Here is a 25,096-nt window from a genome sequence, read left to right as displayed (position 1 = left end):
TTTTCTAATCGAAGAGAGTCGTAGATTTCACATAGATTTGTCTAGAGGTGATTTTAAGCTTAATGCGTACAACAGGCTGCTATATAAATATGTGGATGCAATGGATGCGAAAGATTGCTATATGTGTATGCAGTTACCTGCTTCAGTGGATGAGGGTATTAGGTATCACCACCTTCCACTGACATATGGGATTTCATGTAGTTTGTTGCTCAGTATATTGTATGAAAGAGGTCAGTTTGAATATTTCTTTTCCGATTACGATGCAGTCCTTCCTGAGGTTCCAGCTTACAAGCATTTGAACAAGTACGATTACCATAAGCAAGAAGATAGGCGTAGGAAGTATTTCATACCGTCTTTGGAACTAGATACAGCATATGCTCATAGACACAATTTAACATGTTCATTATCAGCTGTAGAGAAAAAGTTTGTGGATCAGGTAGAAGATAGATACAGGAAACTAACACAGGAGACAGTCAAGATTCGACTGAAGAAGAAAGGTCTCACAGAGCAAAGGGGAGTTATGGTCCTATAGCATTGGACAAGGAGCAGAGAGGGAAGTTGTGTGTTAGACGATATCAGACCTATTACGAGAAGGTCCCAGTGGGACAAAGTACGTGTGATCACGTTTTCACTATGGAAGACTCTGCTAAGAATTTTCTGTAAGGTTCTGTACAAGTGATACCAACCGTCTAATATGTGTATGGAAAGAATGCTTATGTTAGATTGCCCGCGAATTGGTATGGTACGTGTTATTTGGGGATTATCTTTCCAAAGATCTACCATGCAGAGGATTTGGAGCTTTTACAGACTGGAAAGAATCGAGAGGGAAAAGAGCTGAGAGTGCAGGAGCAGTGATTGGAGATGTGTTTAGAGCGATAATACCAAGTTTGGGAGTAATTCTGAATGATGTGAAAATTAGAAGATTGACGACTGTGGTTGATGAGTTGTCGATGAATACAGCAAAGTCGCTGTTACTTGTGGATGGAGAGATGTTGTTGATAAGGACAATGGTTTTGCAGAACCGCCTTGCTTTAGATGTTTTATTGGCAAAAGAGGGCGGGTCTGTAAATTATTGAAATTTCAAGAGTGTTGTACTTATATACCAGACAATAGCAAAGATCTGGAGAAATATATAAGTAACATCACTACAATCCATCAGGAGATAGAGGATTTGACTGAAATAGGTGTTTGGGAAAAGGTTGGTAAAGGATTCAGTCAGGTGGGAAGTTGGTTCGCAAATCTGGGGAGAGGGTTTCTTGGCTATGTATTGAGACCCCTCATCATCATTGTGGTTTGTGTGGTTTGTTTGAGGGGATTTGCCAGAGCCTGTAAGTAGTATAAAGGAAACAGAGTCAAGAGAGCCCTTAGGGAGAATGAGATGAGAATGGCCAGACTGCAGGACAGTCAATACCAGAACCTTAAGAATATGGAGAGAATCCGAAAGGGGGAGAATGGCAACAAGTTCTGTTTAGATCAGTTCTTTCTCCAAGGAAGTTGTGTAAAGGTGTGATAACACTAGTCATCAAAGGGGGGAACTGATAGAGCGCCATGTTATTCTGAAATTGTAGGGGTGCATGACAATCACAGGTAGTCCGCACCCATATATTTAGAGGAAATATTAATGTTTGGTATTAGAAATATAGTACTAAAGTAGCATATAATGGTGCGACTAGAAGTGTAATCGTGTCAATTATGTAGATCAATGCAATGCTTATTCGAAGGTGTATTTTAGATGATGCATAATGAATTAGTTCACGTATAATGTGATGCATTAGGTTTGAACGTGCAACATATTAAAGTCTGCACATGTCGTTTTGCTTATGCATGTATGGAGAGTGATTTACCCAATGTTTAAATGTGATTTTAGAAATGTTCGTTTAAATGCAAAGGTCTGATCACATATTCGTTTAAGAGATAGGCCTATTCGTTTCTTATGTTAGCTGAATTTTGTAGGCCAAAAATTGTTTCCCTTAGAAAGGCTCTGGGTTTTAGAAAAGTCAGCAGATCTTAGAGAGTGGAAAGTTTCTTGTTCCCATGTTTCTGTTGCAGGTGCAAGGACACCTAGCTCGTTAGGAAGACTAACCCTTTTGTTTTAGGAGTTAGGATGGTAGGAGAAGCAACCATGAGAGTACACTGGAATGCAGATATGATACTTTCAGCGGAGAAGATGCCTGGAACCCAAGGTCACTCCAACAGCCTTTGGATGAAGGAAGAGTTGCGATGGAAAAGTACGGAAGAAAGACCTGGCCGAGGAGGTGTGACGAGGGCATGTTCTACTATTTTGTGATTTTGAATTAGGGACAGTACCTTGAGGGTTGAGCAGTCGAGGACTAGAGGGGAAGCTAGAAGGAGCATCTCAGAACGAGCTCTATAGTTTTGGCTACTGATTTAAGCAAAGTGAGTGTACTTCTATGGAAGTCTTCACTACTGACACCTTTTTACTCTCTTGCCTGGTGAAAATGCTAAGTAGGGATGTCAACTTAGAGACAGTGTAGGGATAGACCATTTGTTTTTTTTCCTTTTAGGTTAATGACTTCTAACATAGAGATTGGAGCAGTTATTGGTTGTCTGATGCTTCTGGAGTTCACTATTCTCCTTATTCTGAGTCGGATGAGGCTCCTGCGTAGGATATTCTTTGTATTAATGCCCATTTATTTCCTTAACCTCGTGATGAGGTGCTTGTATGTGCAACTATTTTTGGCTTTGTAATAAACCCTAAATTTTGGAATTCGGAGTCAGTGATCTTTGAAGTATAAAGTTGAAGTTTAATTGGCTATATTGTGAAATTGGATTTTCTTCCCTTCACACTATTCAGCAGGTAAAAAGGTCTAGTCGACCTGAGGATTCTTAGAGATGGTAAGATACGATAAGATAAGAATCCAGCTTTATCAGCACCATACAAGAAAAAAAACATAGGTGGTGCATCCTTCTCTGTTCAAGCAGCCAAACTATGGAACTCTTCACCCCCAAACATAAGATCCACAGATAACTACCTTATCTCCAGAAGACTACTCAAGAATTGGCTTCTCCCCACATAACCACCGTGCTCAAATATAGATGTGCAGCGGGTTCCTGTGTATGTGGGCATTTATTTGGACTATATGTGTGTACCTACATATGTGTATTCCTTTGTATAAACATGTATAACCACAAAAGTCACTAAATTAACTTGTGCTTAACCCTCCGGTAGCTTGAGACAAAGCAGTCATGCTTAACTTAGAGGCAAAGTGTAAAGACAAATCACATACCAATTTTTAAAAAAATTACATTTTTATACATAAACTGATACAGGAACTGCAACAATCCAATTAGTAAAACCGGAGATATTCAATTAAGCTTTTTTGTGTGAAAATAGTGCCTAGAAGCACAAAGCACCACAAGTGGTCATCTGATCGTACTGGATCAAGGTAAAGTCACAAGTTCTGGCTTACCACGATAGAGTGTGGGTCGATACTGGAACAAGGTTAGTCCCGCCGAAGAATTACCTTCTGTCGTGAAGAGTTTAATTCACATTGGAGTGTTGCATATGGTTGTCGCTATAGCACGGAGAACTGGCTGAGCATCGTGGACAGTCGTCCCTGTGGTGGAAAGAGCTGGAGGGGCTATGCAGATGGTCAACGCTGTGGTTTAGTGTTGGCGGTCGTCACAGGCTGTCAGTAAGTCAGCCTTAGTATTGCGCTGCACTATCATGCCTAGGGGTATCTGGCCACTGAAGGAGTCGTGTCTCTATCGAAGAGCCAGGTCTTGAGCTTTTTCCTGAAGTCCACCAAAGATTGTGCTGTTCGGCTGTGGAGTAGCAAGTCGTTCCACATCTTGGCGGCAATGTAGAAGAAGGAGCTGTAATCTGCCTTGTGCAATTCTGAAAAGTTCCAAATCCTTGTATAAATAAAAGGATTTTTCTCAATATTTAAACTAATTGTGGTGTTTGTGATTTAATGGCTACTCTATCTAGAGATGTGGATATTGTAGACCGATTTGGGAGGTTTGGGGACAAGTGTATCAACATGTCTTACTTAGAAATTTCTCATTGCGGCCACATAACTTTTTCTTGAGAAAAGATACAAATGATGAGGACAGGTATGGAATAAAATTTACAAGACAATTAATAGGTAAACCTACTAGATTTAAACTTGAATCACAAATTGTGAGTCAGGAATATTTATAAGGATGCAAATCAGCTATATAGTTTGTTAAAAATGGATTATTATGTGTTTACATCTTGCATGAATACATTACATTACATATAGGGATTGTGGCTTGACAAGATGGCTGCACGGACAGCTAGTCGGAGGAGGAATTGCCATCGTCCACAAGAACAGCATCAGGATCTCAACTAGCACCGACGACGCGCTCAGCACCGCCGAACACATGCACTTCTAGATCCACACAGACCCTAACTCCACCCTCAGAGTCACCCTCGTCTACCGACCACCCGGACCCTGTCCCCAGTTCAGCAACTCCATCGCCGACTTAATCAGCACGCACGCCCTGACCTCCACCGATTACATCCTCCTCGGAGACCTGAACTTTCACCTTGAGAACAACAACAACAACAACTGCACAACCCTGATCGATAACCTTGCCAACCTCGGACTGAAGCAACTCGTCACAACGCCCACCCACTCCGCCGGCCACACACTCGACCCCGTCTTCTCCTCAAGCCCGCACGTCTCCGTCAGCCACACCACCGAACTCCTCTGGACCGACCACCGCTGCATCCACTTCGCCTTCCAGAAACCCACCACACACCACCGCACCCAACAGATCCCCCGCCGCTGCTGGAGCAAAATCACCGAAGACCAACTACATTCAAACCTCGCTCTCAGCCCACCCACCGAACCCTCCAATGCCGACGACGCTGCCCACAGCCTCAGACGCTGGATCGAGGACTGCGCCAACACCCTCGCCCCGCTGAAGAAACCCCCCCACAGAGACACCAGCAAGAGGGCCAGCTGGTTCACCCCAGAACTCCTTGCCTCCAAGCAAGCTTGCCGGAAACTAGAGAAGGAATGGCACAGTGAACAAACTCCGGACAGCCACGCAGCACACAAGGACGCCATCCGCAACCACCACCACCTCATCAGGGCGGCCAAGAGGACCTCCTTCAAAGACCACCTCGACAATAGCAAGGAGCTCTTCAACATCGTGAAGGAACTCTCCAACCCCAGCTCCAACACCAACGACATCCACCGTTGCAAGCCCTGTGCGACTCCCTCGCCACCTTCTTCCACCACAAGATAGCAGACATCCACGACAGCTTCAACACCCAGACAGTCCCAACAGACAGCAACATAACAGACCCTCCGCACACCATCGACCACGACTCCCTGCTAGCCTGGGCCAGCGTGAGCGTCGATGACACCATCAAGCCCATGAGCATAATCCACTCCGGCTGTCCGTCAGACCCATTACCGCACCACGTCTTCAACAAAGCAAGCAGCTCCATCACACCCTGCGCAACGTCATCAACCTCTCCCTCGAGACCACGACCTTCCCAGAGAGCTGGAAACACGCCGTGATAAATGCCATACTCAAAAACCTAAGGCAGACCCAAGAGACCTCAAGAACTTCCGGCCCATCTCTCTGCTCCCCTTCCCAGCCAAGTTCATCGAGAAAATCGTCATCAGACAGCTAACCCGATACCTCGAAGAAAACAGAATCCTGGACCCTTCCCAGTCAGGGTTCCGCAGCAACCACAGCACCGAGACTGCCTTCATCGCCGCCACCGACGACATCAGGACTCTGTTAGACAACGGTGAGACCGCAGCACTCATCCTCATAGACCTCTCCGCCGCCTTCGACACCGTCTGCCATCGCACACTTTGCGGACGCCTCCATGCCGCAGGGATCCGAGACAAGGCTCTGGAATGGACCACCTCAGTCCTCTCCGGCAGAACCCAGAGCGTCCGCCTCCCCCCATTCCGTTCCAAAGCCTCCGAGATCATCTGCGGCGTACCCCAGGGATCCTCCCTCAGCCCGACACTGTTCAACATTTACATTGCCCCGCTCGCACACATCGCCCGACAGCACGACCTCAACATAATCTCCTATACAGACGACACTCAACTGATCCTCTCCCTCACCAAGGACCCCATCACCGCCAAAGCCAACCTCCACAAAGGAATGAAGGCCCTCGCCGACTGGATGAAGATCAGCCGCCTGAAGCTGAATTCGGACAAGACGGAGGTCCTCATCCTTGGCTCCAGCCCCTTAGCCTAGGACGACTCCTGGTGCCCGATGGCACTGGGGGCAGACTCGACACCCACGGACCATGCACGCAACCTGGGAATCAGCCTCGACTCAACGCTCTCAATGACCAAGCAAGTCAACGCCGTCTCCTCCTCCTGCTTCAACACCCTCCGCATGCTCCGCAAGATCTACAGATGGATCCCGACAGATACAAGAAAGACAGTCACCCAGGCCCTCGTCAGCAGCAGACTCGACTACGGAAACGCCCTCTACGCGTGAGCCCCGACCAAGCTCATCAAACGACTACAACGCATCCAAAACGCCTTGGCGCGACTGATCCTCGACATACCACGACACGGCCACATCACCCCCCACTTGAGAAACCTGCACTGGCTCCCCGTCAACAAGAGGATATCCTTCAAGCTCCTCATCCACGCACACAAAGCACTCCACAAGAACAGCCCAGCCTACCTCAACAGACGGCTCTCCTCCTACATCCCCAACCGCCAGCTACGCTACGCCGACCTCTCACTTGCCACCGTCCCGCGCATCCGAAGAACCTCCACCGGCGGGAGATCCTTCTCCCACCTCGCCGCCAAGACATGGAACACCCTCCCACTGAGTCTACGACAGACCCAAGACCTGCTGACCTTCAGGAGGGTACTCAAGACATGGCTGTTCGATCAGTAGCGCCCTCCCAGCGCCTTGAGACCCTTGCGAGTATGTAGTGCGCTTTACAAATGATTGATTGATTGATTTGAGTCCAGTGCTCCGATGGGCCTCACTATTATCCGATGACATCCTGGGTCCAAACAAAGGCAAAAGGACCAAGACACCTTAAGATGGACACCCTGTAGCATGCTAAGAACTCAAGGACAAAAAAACAAGTCAGACCGTCGAACTGCACCTAGAGGTGCCGTGCCACAGCTGGACCAAGATGGCGGACCCAGGAGCCTATTGCGGTACAGGCAGCAACTGGTAGCATCCTGAAACTCGGGGGCCACCTGCAGTTGTGCGGTTACATCCTGTGGCAATCACAACAGGGATTTTGCCCCAGGTGAGTCCGATACCACAAAGGAGGCTGGAAAACAGTGGAGACAGAGACTAAACCCAAACACAACTGGGGGAGAGCATCGGTGAGGCATGCCGTGGCAGAGGAGGTCGACTATGGGGTCATGGAGGGGGCCACAGGTGAGTGGCCCAAGTGGGCAAACAACGGAACCCCAACGATGCGGTGAGTGAGCTACCACCCAGGAGCAACATGGAGGCAGACCCTGAAAGGGTGAGTTGGAAGTCCACTTGGCCCTGGGAGACACATGAGTGGCATGGGTTCGTGCACTCTGCATAGAGGCACCCACAAGTGTGAGAAGGCCACTGGGAGTGGTGATGCCCGATCCATCATGGAGGTGAGATGCATGGAGCCCGCTGCCTGGAACGAAGGGGCACAGCTGAGAGAGCATACTTTGCAAATTGGCTCACGCAGAGGAGCACGGCCTCTCAGACTGCAGCAGAGTGCTTGATTTTGGCACCCCATATTGCTGGGCCATAACAGCAGCTGGGGGCGTGGCCCCCCCAGTGAGGCGAAAGGCACAGAACTCAATGTGGGACCAGGCCAAAGGCGGCACAGGCCCTGCATGCCACAGGGCACAAAGCTGACTTCTCAATCCACAAGCAGGAGCATCGCTTGAGGGGGCAGCATGGAGAGTGAGGACTGCAGACTCTGATGTCAGTGGATTTAGAGGCCTGCGCTGAGGAAACCTACCCCCCAGCATGGGGAAAGACAAACTGCCCTGAGACTCTCCACAAACCTGGGTAGAACAAAAAACAGGGGGAACCAAACGGGTGTACGAATATGCGGGGGCGGCCTTTCTGGATGGCACACTAAATAGACAGAGCCCACCGGAGCACAGATCCTACCAGCAATAGAAAAATTAAGACAGGCGCTGGAGCACAAAATGGACTCAATGTCGATAAAGGTCAGCCTACTCAGAGCGGACCTCCACAAGGTCAGAGAGAGAGCACAGGAGACCCATTAGACAGTGGACACCCTAAAGGAAGAGATCAAGGAGCTGAAGGATACGGTCCCCTCACTCTCAGAGGTGATCCATACCCTAGACTCCAGAGTGGAAAATGAAGAGGGCAGGTCACGTAGAAATAATCTTTGCTTTATGGGGTTTCTGGAGTGCGCCGGGTACACAACCCTGGCGCTGTTTTTGGAGAGATGTCTCAAACAGGTGGTGAAATCGGAGGGCCTGTAACAGATCTTTGCCATCGAGTGGGCATTACCTGTGCCGGTGCCACTGCCGCTGCCAGGAGCACCACCCAGGGACTTCATAGCCAGAATCCTTATCTACAGGGACAGAAACAGACTGCTCAGAAAAACCGGGGAAGTCAAATTTGAGAACCAATTCCTCAGGGCATTCCCAGATTACACACTTAAAGTCCAGGGCCTAAGAAAATCCTTTCTCACAGTCACGGCTAAGCTCAGAGTCATGAGTTTGAAATATCTGCTCCTCTTCCTGGCCAGTTTAAAGGTACTGCAACAGGGGAAGGCCCATTTCTTCACCATATCAGAGAAGTCTGGGATTGGCTGGAATGTGGAAACAGAAAACAAGATGACATTAGACGAGAAGGCAGCCTGGGCAGAAGGGGCACTAGCAGATGCATGGGCAGCAGAGTGGCCAGCTCCAGTAGATTAGATGCCATAGCGAGACAACCAGCTAATGGTGAAACAGTACAGCACACTGGTATTAGAACAAACACTCATGAACTCAAATTCGCAGGTGGAATCATATGCAAAAAGAGGCCCATCCACAGACTGACAGACAGCAGGGATTTGGCCCCGGTGCGCGAGATAGCAAAGCAGAGGTATGGCCCATAAGGGTGACGAGGAAAGGGAACAGGGGTGTGAAAAAGGCTATAGCCACAAAGTGTCTACCTTATATCAATTATATATCAATTTCCTGACTAAAATGAACAACAACAACAGAAATGAATGGGTACTGGGGAGCGTGGAGATGGGCTAGGCCCCTTTGACAACCACCACTTTTTTCTGATGATACAGGATTTATGGTCGGCCAACCACAGGAAGGCATCCCAAAAGCCCCTGAGGCCAGAAGGGGCCTGGGGGCCAAACCTCTCCGCCTACGTGAGGACTAGGAAAGAGGTGATTAACATGACTGTTGTAGGTTTTATCATTAAACTCTAGTAAGGGGAGTTTATGCCACCCGGTAACTCAGGTGGCGATCTGGGGAAACACACTTTGAAGGTTCTATATAGTGTTTACCAGGGGAGGAAGGAGGGAGTTTGCTTACGGTACATGCCGCATAAAGGGATAAGCAGAGCTGCCTGAACTGATGCAGGTTTATAGTTGAACACAATGTGGACGGAAGGTTTATAGTGATTGCAGACAGAGCAACATAAGACGGAATAACAACGCACACATTACACTGACACTGCTCTAATGGAACATCTGCAGCTTGAATGATTATACTAAATAATACAGGGTACTCTCATACCTCAGGAGATATGGAATCCAGATAGCATTCCTTCAGGAAATACACCTTACAACAGAGGAGGAGAGCAAAGAGAGACAGAAGTGGAGGAGTAATTTATTCTCTGCACATACTTAGCATATGCAAGGGTGGGTGTTGGTATGGATGGTCTTAGGGGTTCCCTATCAACACAGGGGCTCCTTGGCTGATGTAGAGGGGCGCTATATAGTGCTATATGGTGTGTTGGATGGTGCTAAGGTTTGCCTGGTCAACACTTATGCACCAAACATGTTTGACCGAGGGTATTTTCCTAAAGTCTACAATCAAATACTACTCTACCTTAATATCCCCATATGGTGGACTGGGTACTTCAATTGCATACTGGATGGTGACAATGGACAGGCAATCACCAAGAGATCGCACAAATCTGGGCATGTCGGGCCAACTTAAGCAAATTATGAAGGATATAGGCTGCAAAGACATCTGGAGATATTTGGATCTGTACTCTAAGGAATTCTCCAACCACTCAGCGGTACACAACAGCTTGAGATGCCTGGATTGTGTTTACTCCCCCATACACTAGCACTGCATGTACAGGGGGTGAAATACTTGGGCAGATTCCTCTCTGACCACTACCCTCACATACACTAATGACTCACACGGAGCTAGGATACCCAGATGGCGTCTGAACCCAAAAGCGCTTGGAGATCCGACGTTCAGACAAGGAGTGGGGGATGCCATAGTCACTTACAGGAAACACAACAGGGAATCGACGGAATCTAGAAGAACAGAATAGGAGGGTCTTAAGGTGGTGCAATGGGAGCAATGCTTGGGAACAATCTACGGGTTCCGCTGGCAATTACAACATATTCTGCGGCGACTCGAAGATTCCGTGACTGACCTACAGAGGGTGGACTCCACAGCCACGGACCTTCTGGATGACCAGCACAATGTCGATGAGACTTGGGAAGCACCTGATAGGCTAGGTAGTACAGACTACGGGCAGCAGCTGCACACTCAGGTTGGAAAATCAGGCTGGATGCTGGCCTGACTTCTGAAAAGGGAAAGGCCACCTCCCGCTATCCTCACCCTAGTAAATACGAACAGAATAAGGCTGTTAACCCAGCAGGCTATTAACGAGGCCCTAGGACGGTATCTCAGAGAGGTGTATCAGGGGACCACAGGCACCACAGACTGAGGAAATATGTGACTTTCTGGAGGATGCCACAATATAGAGACTCTCCAGGACTCATGCACTGGAACTAGACAAAGATTTACCATTCAGAAGAGCTGTTGGAGGCCATACAGGGGATGTCGCAGGGAAAGACACTGGGAACAGATGGGCTCCCGGCAGAGTTTATGCCATATTCCAGAGGAAATTGGTGAGCTGCTCTTTGAGGACTACAGTGCGACCAGACGGATAATCAGACTATCTGCCTCAATAAGGGAGTTTACAATCATAATACTCCCAAAACCAGACAGAGACCCAGTGACCTAAAGGCCCCTCTCCATGATTAACGTTGACACTAAAATACTGGTGAAATCTCTCCCCAATAGACAATATGAGTGGTGCAGACACTGGTACATGAGGACCAATGTGGCTTCATCTCAGGGCACGCCACCCATATGAACCTAAGATGACTCAGCCATGTATCGACCCTTTGTACAACAATAAACGCCATTACTGTTTAAAAATTATCGTCAGGGGGGGAGGAGCTTAGCGCGTGATCAAGATGGCCGCGTGAGCCTAGAGCTCCCGAGACCCTCGCTCCCTCCGGCAGCTATCCTGTCTACTATCCTGCTTTCGACGCCCGGAATATTGGAGGGGAGCCGTTGCTGAGGCGAGAGCCGCTGTCCGGATCGAAATCGCCCACCGGAGACCGAAGTTGTACTGCCTGGAAGTTTGTGGCCTACTCCCCGAAAGGTGCCCAGGACTTGCGTTGGCACAGTGCCCGTGCACTAATTGAACAACAGCGGCCGTGCGAGGGGCGAGTCGTCGGAAGGAAGGTGTTTTCACTTTCGCTTTCCTGTCTCCACCGCGCCCGGGCTTGGGCGTGAGTAGTGCCAGTCACTGGTTGCATGGTTGTCTACTCTGTGTGGGCAAGGAGATTGTCTCCGCGGCAGACTGCGATGTCGAGCAAATCGGACGCCGAAAAACAGAAGCCCAAGAGTACCAGGCGGGGAGGCTACACCCAGACTAACAACATGGACCGCTATGCCCACCAGAAGGGGTCACCGGGCGGATCGGGCCAGGCGCTGGAGGCCTTGAAGGACGTGTCGCCCCCCTCCGCGGAACCAACCCTGCAAGATATCATGGGGGCCATTGAAGGGATGAAGTCCTCTATCGGGCAACAATTTGAGACCCTGGCGCATAAAGTGGACGCCATATCGATCAACGTCAATCTGATTCGGGCAGACCTGGGGAAAACTAATGAGCGGGTTCAGTCCTTGGACCTCAAGACTGCCGGCCTCCTGGGCGACGTCTCCGGCCTTCAGCTGGAAGTCCGTACCCTGCGGACTGCAAATGATCACTTTGCCCGACGGTTGGAAGAGTTCGAAGGCCGTGCAAGGCGCAATAACGTGCGCATTATTGGGGTCCCGGAAAATTCGGAGGAGCAGTCGGTGGATCTGTTTGTGGAGGACCTGGTGGTGAACCATCTGGCGCCCAAAGGCCTCAGTAAGTTTTTTACTGTCGAGCGGGCCCACAGAGTCCCTGGCGGGAGGCCCAGGGTGGGGGCCCCTCCGAGGCCGATTGTCGCCAGGATCTTTAACTTCAGGGACCGAGATGCCATTCTGCAAGCATCGCGGGTGTCCGGCCCGATGCCATTCCAGAACACTACCGTAAGTTTCTATCCGGACTTTACCCAGATGGTGCAGAAGCAACGACAAGGCTTCTTGGCGGTCAAGAGAAGGCTACGAGAGATGGGACTGAAATACGCCATGCTCTTCCCGGCCAGGTTGCGTGTAGTGTTCGAAGAGCGGACTTTCTTTTTTGAATCACCGGACATGGTCGGAGATTGGCTGGACACATTGCCCCAAGGACGGACTGGCGTGGAACGCTCCGGTGGAGCAGACGGTGGTGGGGATGAACAATGAGCCAGGACTTAAGTACTAGAACTCCGGTTCCCCCGGGAGGGTGATAGTCCGGGGGGTAGCGGGGGCAGTATGGGCGCTTTTTCCTCCTCTGGGGTTCTTTTTGTAGATGAGTCTTTGTATGGGGTGACAGGCACACTGCAAGTTGGGGGGGATTTTAGAGCTTACGCAGGGGTGCAGGGTGGGGGGTGGATGGGGGTTGTTGTTGGGGTTGTTGTTGTTTTTGGTTATGCAAGGCGTAAAGATGCAAGCTTCTGTGACTCGAGTGCGGTTCCACGCGGGGGTGGTGGTCTCCTTACATGTTGGGATGGGGGGTAGGGGCCTAAAAATACTCAGTTGGAATGTAAATAGCTTGGGGGATCGTATTAAGCGTGGGATTGTCCTGCAATTTCTGAAGAGATGTACCCCTGATATTGTCTTATTGCAAGAGACGCACTTGATTGGTAACACGTGCTATGCACTCAACAGGAAAGGCTACAAATTTGTCGCACACTCCGGGTTTTCCTCGGGTTCTAAAGGGGCGGGAATACTTGTCAGGTCCTCTCTGCCATTCGAGGTCGACTCCACTACTGTTGATGATAGGGGACGCTTTGCGGCAGTAGCGGGGAGGTGGGAGGGCAGGACGCTGGTCCTGGTGTCGGTTTATGTCCCTCCTGCACTGCAGCCTTCTACACTTGCGGACTTAGAGAGGACATTGTTGGATCTCCCAGAGGGAATGTTGGTGGTGGGTGGCGACTTCAATGCGGTAGGCTCCGGATTGCTTGACAGACACCCGCCAAGGAGTTCGGGGGGGGCTCAGAAGTGGCTTCCGGATTTTGTAGATACCCTTGGTCTGGTTGATTGTTGGAGACTGTTGCATCCCACACAGCGACAATACACTTTCCATTCAGGGGCGCATGGCAGTCTCTCCAGAATTGATTATGTGCTTACCCTAGATGCACACGCCTCCTTTGTCTCTGAGGCCAGGCACATGGCACGGGGTATCTCTGACCATTCGCCGGTGTGGATCTGTATGGATGTTGGTAGAGGAGTGGGGGGTAGGGTGGCCCCAATTAACCCGTGGTATTTCAGGGACCCTACGACTCGCAGTGCGGTGCTGAAGGCGGTCGATCGTTATTTCCAGGAAAATCTCGGCTCGGTCACGTCGGCTGTGTCTTTGTGGGAAGCGTTCAAAACAGAGCTTAGGGGTGAGGCCCTCTCCTTGATAGCAGCGGCCAAGCGTCGGAGAGACGCGGAGGTCGCCCAGATAGAGGCGGAGATCGCGGATCTAGAGCTGGCTCTGGAGGGGGAGGTCACGGCGGCGGCGCTGCACAATTTGAGCCTTAAGCAATCGGAGTACAAGGCCCTTGTGACAGACGCGGCCAAAGCCTTGAGTAGGGAACAGCAGGGCCGTCTGTACGACGTCGGGGACAAGGCCGGGAAATTAATCGCGTGGCTGGATAAAAAGGAGCGGGTCAATCGTGTTGTGCCAGACCTCGTGACAGAGGATGGCGTCGTGGTCACGGAGCCGGATGGCATAGTCCAGTGCTTTGCGGATTACTTCCACACGGTCTATACCTCCGTGTCGGACAGGCCAGTGGGGGATTCGTGTGAACTCCTGCGCGATCTTGCTTTGCCTTGCCTCTCCGACATAGACAGGGACGATCTTGATGGCGATATCACAGTCGACGAAATCGCGGGGGCTATCCGTTCATTGCGTCCGGGCAAGGCCTCGGGCCCGAATGGCCTGCCAATTGAGTTCTACAAACTCCGGCCGGATAAGATCGCTCCACATTTGCGAGCTATGTTTGTGGAGGCGCGGGAGACGGGCTGCCTCCCGCTCGACCAGCGCCTGGCAACAATCGTGGTCATTCATAAAGATGGCAAGCCCAGGAACAGGTGCAGCTCATGTCGGCTGAATAGCTGTGTATCTGACTTATACGAATAAAGGTTTAAAAAAAAAAAAAAAAAAATTATCGTCAGGAGTTTTTGCTTATGTTGTCAATGCGATGTATGTTTTTAAATGTCACCTTCCCTCGCCACATCATGTTCTTTTCACTTTTTTGTGCGCACCGGCACTATATTCCAACTGTTTCGATATCATTTTTATAAATAAATGATTTATTATCTCAATGCCCATCTGTGTCCCTTCCTCCAATTGAAATTGTCTGCTTTTGCTGCCTCTGGCATTCATTCAGTAATATGCCCTATGCTATAGGCTAAGTGATTAACACTTTTCTTAAGTCAAAAGCTCTTCCTTTCAGGACCGTTTGGCCTTACATGAACTACTGTTACCTTATAATATCGTTGACTACCCCAGGTTCAAATATCGGGGCACCCTTGTTTTTTATTACATTCTGGACATAGAAAAGGCATTCAACACCCTGGACTAGGTGTTTATGATCGTGGTGCTGGAGAAGATGGGTGCTGGCCTGCAGTTTTGGTCCTGGATTAGCCTGTTGTACACAGACCCTACGGTCAAGGTGCGGCGTGGAGACAGAATCGCCTGCAGCTGGTCGGTGGAAAGGGGTACGAGGCACTGCAGGTTGCTCACTTTCACCCTTTCTGTTTTCCATGGCGGTCGAACCACTAGTGGCGCAATTACAGGACATGCTACGGCCCTGCAGAATTATATTTTTTTGTTGCATATTTATATAGCGCGAACTCGACCCGAAAGTATTGGAGCGCTTTACATAGGACCGTATTTACATTACACATTCAGGCACGGGGAGATTAAGTGATTTGCCCCGAATCACAGGATGTGGACGCGACCTCGAGGCTCGAACCCTGGTTTCCTGCACTAGAGGCGGCAGCGCAGCTGCACCGAAGGACCACAGCCTCTACGCTGGGAGCAACAAACCACTGATGTATCCAGATGACACCCTGGTGTATCTAACATGACCTGGGACGGTGATCCCTCACTTGCTGGCCAAACTGCATTGTTACGGGGAGGTGCCTAGACTTCGGACAAATTGAGAGAAAACCTTACTATTTCCTCTGGCCTCCCTACAGAATTGCACGCCAAAAGAGCTACTGGCCCTGAGTTTGAGATAGAAAACAGACACATTTCAATATTTGGGCATTAGGGCGGCGCACACTGTGAGGCAGAAAATTGATTAGACATGGAAAGGATTGAGCAGAGCTTGCACAACTCGGTCCAATTCTGGAATACCTTACAGCTTTCGGTAATTGGAAGGGTGGCAGTGGCAACCATCGTATTCCCCCCACAATGTCTTTAGATGCTACAGAACTTACTAGCCTCGGTCCCCAGGGCCACCTTCAAGGAAGTGGACAGTTTACAGAGTTCAGATGGCAATATTGAAAAGAGACAGGGAGGAGGGAGGCTTGGGCCTGCCAGAAATGGAACTTTCTTACCTAACCACCCAGCTCCAATATGCAGCGATGTGGTGAGGAGATGCAGAGAACTGGGAAAAAAGACTACTAGGAGGATTGATAGAAATGGGGTCATTTCCAAGTGTTCCTAATGCAGGTGCCACGCGACCTGATGGTCGCTGCTATACTTAGCGCAGAGAGCAACAGGAGCATGGGAGAGGATGGTCAAGCGAGTCCGCAAGCGGGTCCCATACTCCAGAGACCTCCCCCTGAAATGGTCACAGCCCTTCCGACAGATATATCAAGAACATGTCACTGAGGAGATGGGAGGAGGGGAGATTGTCACAGCCCTTCCCACAGATATATCAAGAACATGTCACTGAGGAGATGGGAGGAGGGGAGATTGTCACAGCCCTTCCGACAGATATATCAAGAACCTATCACTGAGGAGATGGGAGGAGGAGAGATTGTCACAGCCCTTCCCACAGATATATCAAGAACAAGTCACTGAGGAAATGGTAGGAGAGGAGATTGTCACAGCCCTTCCCACAGATATATCAAGAACATGTCACTGAGGAGATGGGAGGAGGGGGGATAGTCACAGCGCTTCCTACAGATATATCAAGAACATGTCACTGAGGAGATGGGAGGAGGGGAGAATGTCACAGCCCTTCCGACAGATATATCAAGAACATGTCACTGAGGAGATGGGAGGAGGGGAGATTGTCACAGCCCTTCCCACAGATATATCAAGAAAATGTCACTGAGCAGATGGGAGGAGAGGAGATTGTCACAGCCCTTCCGACAGATATATCAAGAACATGTCACTGAGGAGATGGGAGGAGGGGAGATTGTCACAGCCCTTCCGACAGATATATCAAGAACATGTCACTGAGGAGATGGGAGGAGGGGAGATTGTCAGAGCCCTTCCGACAGATATATCAAGAGCATGTCACTGAGGAGATGGGAGGAGGGGAGATTGTCACTTTTCTTCTGACAGATATATCAAGAACATGTCACTGAGGAGATGGGAGGAGGGGAGAATGTCACAGCCCTTCCGACAGATATATCAAGAACATGTCACTGAGGAGATGGGAGGAGGGGAGATTGTCACAGCCCTTCCCACAGATATATCAAGAACATGTCACTGAGGAGATGGGAGGAGAGGAGATTGTCACAGCCCTTCCCACAGATATATCAAGAACATGTCACTGAGGAGATGGGAGGAGGGGAGATTGTCACAGCCCTTCCGACAGATATATCAAGAACATGTCACTGAGGAGATGGGAGGAGGGGAGATTGTCACAGCCCTTCCGACAGATATATCAAGAACATGTCACTGAGGAGATGGGAGGAGGGGAGATTGTCACAGCCCTTCCGACAGATATATCAAGAACATGTCACTGAGGAGATGGGAGGAGGGGAGATTGTCACAGCCCTTTCGACAGATATATCAAGAACATGTCACTGAGGAGATAGGAGGAGAGGAGACTGTCACAGCCCTTCCGACAGATATATCAAGAACGTGTCACTGAGGAGATGGGAGGAGGGGAGATTGTCACAGCCCTTCCGACAGATATATCAAGAACATGTCACTGAGGAGATGGGAGGAGGGGAGATTGTCACAGCCCTTCCATCAGATATATCAAGAACATTTCACTGAGGAGATGGGAGGAGAGGAGATTGTCACAGCCCTTCCGACAGATATATCAAGAACATGTCACTGAGGAGATGGGAGGAGGGGAGATTGTCACAGCCCTTCCGACAGATATATCAGGAACATGTCACTGAGGAGATGGGAGGAGAGGAGATACACCACGCTGGGCCACTTGTGCCCCAGAGACAGGTTCATTCCCTTTGCTGAAGCCAGAGAGGAGTTTTAACATGGGGAGGTCAGTTCCTACAGTTTGCTAAGCAGGCTAGAACAACAAGGAAGCTGTGACTGTGTATCCCGCACATGCCCCAGACTAGCAATGACGCTGGGAAGACCTGGGCGTTCCCTTAACAGAATGGGAATGGGAGAAAATCTGCACATTGGTGCAACACATATGTTAGTTTGGTATTTATGGAGCGCGCAGCTTCTCCCATAGCGAATAATGGAATTCTTTAAATGGATCCACTTTAATTTTTTACATCGCACATACCTCACTCCCGACCGGTTACATAAAGTAGACCACGGCAAGCCAACAGCCCATGTTAGGTGTGGCACTATCAGAAACACGGTTCAACATGTGACCTGGGCGTGTAGCCCAGTACAGGTGTTCTGGTGAGAGGTGACGTCAATTTTAAAAAATGCGACCAACATTTCTATAGAATGTACACCCAGCCACTGCCAGCTGGGGCTACTACTGCACCCAAACAAATGGAGAGATCAGATACTGAATGCCTCTTTGGGGCTGGTGCTGGGTAAATGCCGGCTAGCAATACACTGGTTGTCCTCTAGAGCTCACACTTATGTATCCTGACACAAAGATGTGAAGAAAGGTGCACAAGCGGAAAAAAGCTGAACAAGGGAAGTGTGCACTGAAGACAATGTGGAGGACGATCTACAAATGTGGGGAGACAAGCTGGATAGGCTTATGGCATCTGAAGAAGAAGGGGATACCGAGCAACTGTAATCACCAGTGTAACCAGACCACCCAGGGGCATATTCACAAGAAAATGCCAGAGCACGGATCAGAGCCAAATTTGGCAGTGCTGCGCTCTGGAGCGTGGAGGAGTGTGGCTCAATGGTTAGAGCGGCAGACCCTGAAGCAGAGTTCTGGCCAGGGACCTGGGTTCGATTCCCACCTTGGCGGGGCTCGGGCTCAATTTCCTCGGACCTGTCTATTCTCGCCTCTGTGCCTATTCTAATCACGGGCCCCATGCTGCAACTCTGGGCAATAGCTTGCTTAGCCTCCACACTGGCCCCAACAGCGCTAAGGATGCCTGGCTTCACCCTGGGGGTGCCCAGGAGTGGACACTTCACAGGGAAAGCCAGGAGGGGTACCACAGCGGTATGAGTATCAGCGCCAGGAAACCGCAAAGGCGACACTGTCTGGTGACAGTGCACTCTATAAGTACCTTGACATTTACATTTTACATTTTTAAAATGTAGCAATGCGCCATATTCCCAAGAATACAGCGCACCCCTGTGTTTTCCCTAGCACCGGTGATGAAACTATGCCTAGCGCCAACGCAGGGTGCAGGTGCAAGGGTGCCTGCGTTGCAGGGAATGATTGTTTATGAGCAGGAAGGTGTCCCTTCCTGCACATAAACAATCACTATTGGCGATTTGTTACTTCTATGTATGCTGCAGAATGCAGCACACATAGAAAAAGCAAAAACGAGGAGAAATAAAAGTATTTCTCCTCGTTTTGCCAGTCCAACACCAGGTCTTGCATGGCGTTAGTTTTTGCCGCTGCCTCAGATTTACAGATCTCTGTAAACATGGGGTAGCGTCAAAAGCAATGGGTGTTGTGGTGGAACGCCCACAGCCACACTCATTGCACACCCCTTTCACGCTAAGTGATGCGCGTAAAGCGGCCATATTCGCAAGGCGGCGTTAATCAACAAAAAGTGGCTCAATGCCTCTTTATAAATATGGAAAAGGGTATATCGCCACCAGAAAGAGTCTACGTTGACGTTCTGGTGGCAATTTCCCATGTAAATATGCCCCCTAAGGCGATCTCTTTGATAGAGAGTGATTTGTTTGTTGTGTTTTTTACAAGGAAAGAGCAGACCATGAATACAGACTTCTCAATTGGATGACTCTGAAAGAACAGACCAAAACTAAAGAATACCGTCTTCCTTGTGTCACATGTGCGTTAAAGTGTCTGGTCGGAGGGCGGGTGTGGGGGGAGCATGGTGTAAGTTACTATAGGTAGTGTTTGAAGTTGTAACTGAATACTGCTGCCTAGAACTGACTGGGGCATAAAGATACATTCCAAAATCCTTACATTTAGCGACCAGAATACATTTTTTGCACATTGCATTAAACAGGATAGATTTCCCACGAAGTGATCCCGACACCAAGGTACCCTGGGAATCCCATATTTAAAATGTCAAATGCAGCATTAAAGTGTTTGAATAAACAATGTATTAAACTTAAAAGAAGACAACTTAACATTTAATGTTTATTAGATTTGTTGTCACAGAAGGATGACAAAAAAATTAAGACTCCGGATCTTAATGACAAGCAAAAATGGTGCTGGTCAAAATGGTGATAAATTTCTATATGTTGGTGTCTCTTCTTGCACTAAACACATCTCTTTGATAAGTCTGATAAATTTAAATCTATTATGATGAGGTTGATTGGATTTTACCAGCTAAAATGGACACATCGACCTTGTTTATTACAAGGGGATGCCTGGAAGTCCCTGACGCGATTCCCCAACAAAATAACTGTTGATTTCGTGCATCTACAGTGAGTCTGCTGCACATTAAATCAGTTTTGGTTGAGGGTAGCTCTAGAGACTAGTAAATCCAGGTATAATCCTCTAATCATACGCGACGTTCATGCTCCTAAACCAGAATCCACAGCTCTCACTACACCAAATATAGGACGCAGATTTATTACCTTTTTACGTTGTGAATATGTCACTTTTTTGGCACTGGCACAACACAAAATGTTATATGTGATTTACAAAGCCACCCAAATCAGATTTGCAAGGCTCTGAGTGGGATTTTTCCCAAAAATTAATGCAAGGCAGTGCATAGCGCAGTCTTGCATTGCTTACTTTGCATTAAGAAGGTGTCCCATGGATGGAGCATGGGCGTTCTCTTGCATCCACCCATGGGTTTTGGCGCATTCACAGATTTATTAAAGTTAGAAACCTGTGAATGTGTAAAAATGGCATAGCTCCATGAACCAGGCATAATGAGGAGACTTGACCCTCATGCATTGGCGCAGGGGATGAGATGAGTTGCGTTTGGCCGGTGTTGGAGTTGGACTGCATCAGCAATTAAGAAGCCGTGGATACTCGATTCTTGCCCCAAAAATGTTCTTGCCCAATTTCTTGCCCATGACACAACACACGCACACTTACCGTATACATCCTTACCTTGCATTGTAAAGGCATGCGTGATAAAGGCATATTTGTGATAAAGGCATGCCTTGTAAAGGCAATATATGGTAAAGGCATTACGCGGTAATGGCACTGCTTGGCTCCGACTGCGTGGTAAAGGCTGTTTCCCATTTAAAGGGCTACTTTAGTGGGTGGCACGATAAGTGCTGCAGGACCACTAGTAGCATTTAATTTACAGGCCATGGGTACATGTAGTGCGGCTTTACTAGGGACTTATAAGAAAATTGAATGTGCCAATTGGGTGCATTAAACGACTGTAGAAAAACAGTCCACATCCTCTTTCACCCCAGCCGAAAGCCGAATGTCATGGTGAGGTAGTTGTTGTCCTGATAACGCTTGCCCCAGTCTCCTACAGAATGTCCTCACTACTTTGCACTGAAAGTTGAGATGGCCCAAGAGTATCTGTATTTCTTTGACCTTCACTTTGTCCCGTGATAACATGCCTCTCAACAAGATAAACATTTTCTCTTTTTTGTCCTCTGGCAAGCGCGCCCACATTGCCCTAGAGTCGATCTCAATTCCCAAAAAAGACAAAGCCGTGCTGGGGCCCATCGTCTTTACAGGTGCCAGTGGCACCCCAAGTTCTCCCATCAGCCCATGGAAACTGTCCATGGCTGCCTGGCATTCCGCGGGGCCCGGAGAACCCACAAGGAAAAAATCATCCAGATAGTGTGTTACCAATTGGTGCCCTGTGTGCAGTGAAAATAGCCACTGTGTAAACGTGTTGAAGCACTCGAACAATGCGCACGATATCGAGCATCCCATCGGCAGTGCTTTGTCCACGTACCATTTCCCTTCAAAATGGATACCCATAAGTTCCCAGTCATCTGGATGACTGAAAGCAGCCTAAAAGCCGATTTTCTGTCACATTTTGCCATCGATGCAGCTGCGCCCGCCGTCACTACTAGTGACATGGCCACGTCAACCGATAAATAGGATACCGTAGCTGCCTCCTCATCAATTATATCATTGAGCGAAGACCCTTCTGGCCAGGAAAAATGCTGTATCAGTCTGCATTGACCCGTTTCGTTTTTTGGCACCACTTCAATGGGAGACTTAATTAAGTTCTCCGTGGGCCAGTCCTCAAAAGGTCCTGCCATCCTCCCTTCTTTCACCTCTTTATTTAGCTTTTCTTGCACTATTTGTTTATGCTCTGTTGCTGATTTCAGATTCTCAGCCCATCTTGTGTGTCTGGGACCTATGTGCCCCAAAAGAAACCCTGATCCTGACCAGTCTCTCAAAACCTGTGCTGCCCTTCATCCCCGTAGCCCTGTAGCCCCGCCTCTACTCTCTCGAGTTTAACCGGAGTACAAGCCTTTAGGCCAAGGTCCTTGGGGCCCCTTACCTTCCCTCGCGCACAAAAACTGCTGCTGGTGCCCTCCTGGGGTTCCCCCTGTCTGGTGCCATTGCTGACCTCCTTGCTGGTATCCACCTCCAACCCCAAAGCAATTGACCAGTGTGTGCCAGCCTCCACATTTGGAGCAGTTGTGGCGAAATGTACAAAACTCCCGTGGCACAAGCCCTTGTTGAAACCCCAGCAAGCACCTCCTGTTCCTGACTGATTCTTCTTTGTGCCCCCACCCCTCCTCGGGTGGGTTTCCCCTGAAAGGGCCGATGGACAATAGGCAAACCGCTGGCAGTAAATATTGTCTTCCCCCCCTTTGGAAGCTCCCATCGTATGTTGCCACAAATCTGTGTTCAGCTCCCCCCATTTCGCTTCGGGGTCCCAAGCAAGGTGCGCTCTAAATTCTTCATCATATTGGGCCCATGCATATCCCCCTCCCGTGATTTGTGCCCTCCTGATGACATCCATGTATTGAAATAATGTCACGCAGCGCTCTGGAAATTTCTCACAAAATACGCTTGCCTATATCAAACAGGCTGCTGTCCAGTTCTCTATTGTCAACGGAACCCTTGGCCGCTTGGCCAATTCGTATTCCTCTTCTTTGGTCCCTTCTTTGGACCTCACCTCCCTATGCAGCAACTTAAGCATTTCAACATATTCCCCTTTCCAGATACGCTCCTTCATTGCCACCATCAAATGGGCCCCTAGTGGTTTTGTCACCCCCATGTATGGGAGTTTCTTAATTTTCAGTTCCTTACTCTCTGGCCCTTCTTTCTTGTCCCCTTTCTTCTCGCTATCATCAGGACCCTTCTCTGTGTTGATTCCACTCTATTTCTTACCCCTTTGGTTCTCCTGCCTCCCTTGTGCCTACCCAAATGTCCATGACGTATTTCCCTTTTCTTAATCGGTCCCCCCCTCTTTCCCCCATTCCCCCATGCCCACTGACACCATTAAAGACTTCTCTTTTGCACTTTTTGCATTACATGGCTCCAAGGAGAGTGCCCGTATGTTTGCAGTCCGCCTCGCCAGTGGCCCCGTGCATTCTGAGCTCCTCGGTGGCCTTGCTGCATGCACCGACGCCTTCCTTGGTTTCTCTGCCTGTGCCTGAAACATAATAGTGGACACATTAGCTTGTCTCCCCTTCCCCAATAATCCTCCTCCCGTACCTCGCCTTCTTCAAGGCTTTCCTCATCAAAATCTAGCTCTTCCTGCCCCCAATCTTGGGGCCATTCTTGATTTAACTCTGCACTATGGACCCTACTGGACCCCTTGCCTCCTGCCCCAGGTGGAGCCGACTGTACTCGCCGGTACTCTTCCAGTGCCCTCACCCGATTGCTGTCGCTCCTTGTTGCCCCAGCAGTCCACTGAGACCCGCTGGGTGTTGGGGCCAGCGAGGTCATTCTGGGCCTACTTCTGTTGACTGCAACAGGCCCCCACGCCAATACTGGGCGCGCCATTCTGGGCTCCACCCTCGCTTCTCCTCGGCACCACGGAGACGCCCTCAGCTCTGCCAAGCCAGCCACTTTGCTCTGTTCCTCGCCCTGCAACACAAATGTCTGGTCTGATGTGCTGATTCCCTTCCAACTGCTCACCTGGTCCACCCTTCTTTTCCTACCCTGTCTGGCATACCCTTCCGTCCTACCCCTTATCCCCCAAACTCCATTTCCACCTCCTTGACGTCATCCCCCCTCTTCATCCCCGCTCCACTCTAACATGGCCGCCACCAGGGCCGAAGCGTAGCCCGAGCTGCGCCCCATTCTCCCTACAGTCTCTTCCCCATACCTACCTTCCTGCCCTCCCACCCTTAGCCCCCCCTACTAAGCCCCGTGGCCTTCACTTCCCCTTGACAAGAACCCCCTTTGGACATGTAAGCATCCAACTGCCCAACCCCGTCCAGGCCCCTCACCTCATCATTCCATGAGGAGAAGATATCCAAGCCCACCCAGGCCTGGCTACCCCATGCTGGCTCTAACTCCACAGGTACCTCGTCCTCTTCTCCCCCTCCTGACCCTGGGGTCCCCCGCTCCCCTTCCCCCAGAGGTCTACCCCTTCCATCTGTCCCTCTGACCCACCACCCTGCCCCCCCCACTCCCTAGAGGCCTCTCCTATATCCTCCTCCCCAAAGTAAAACTCTGGCCTACCCCCTTCTCCCACACCCAAATGGGCTACTATGCCCCCTTTCTTGTTTGCCAGTTCACGAAGGCCTCACGCAGGGGTTTGGGTTCCAGGGTCCGCCCCTACCCCTTGCCTTCACCTGCTCTGAGGCAGCAGGCGCTTCCACAGTGAAAGCCCTGGTCACCGCTTGCTCGTCGTCACCATGCTCCGGGCCGATACTGCTTGTTTTCTGATCCCCCGACTACACGGGTCTCCCCACCGCTGCGCCCCGTATTAGCCCCGCACCACCACTTTCCCTGAAGCCGCATAGCCAGCCTTTGCTCTGCGCTGCACGGAGGATCCCGGGGCCGCTCTCCTGGCATATGAGCGTACCCTCTTATTCGTCGCACCCACCATAATCTTTTTGGGCGATGTGAAGGCTGCAATCGCAGCCGCTATGCCCAACTTCGTCCACCATGGCAGGTGCGCTGACCCTGCAGCCT

General features: G+C 49.8%; 1 long non-coding RNA gene across 1 annotated transcript in view; it reads right to left on the bottom strand.

The window, feature by feature from the left end:
• Nucleotides 1–25,096, bottom strand: part of LOC146805427 (uncharacterized) — a 379,668-nt gene that overhangs the window by 67,502 nt on the left and 287,070 nt on the right. The gene's annotated exons all lie outside the window — the stretch shown is intronic.

The sequence above is a fragment of the Triturus cristatus genome, chromosome 8, assembly GCF_964204655.1.
Source record: "Triturus cristatus chromosome 8, aTriCri1.1, whole genome shotgun sequence".
Taxonomy (NCBI): domain Eukaryota; kingdom Metazoa; phylum Chordata; class Amphibia; order Caudata; family Salamandridae; genus Triturus; species Triturus cristatus.
Note: the sequence above shows the minus strand (reverse complement) of the source record. Positions and strands in the feature narration are given on the sequence as shown.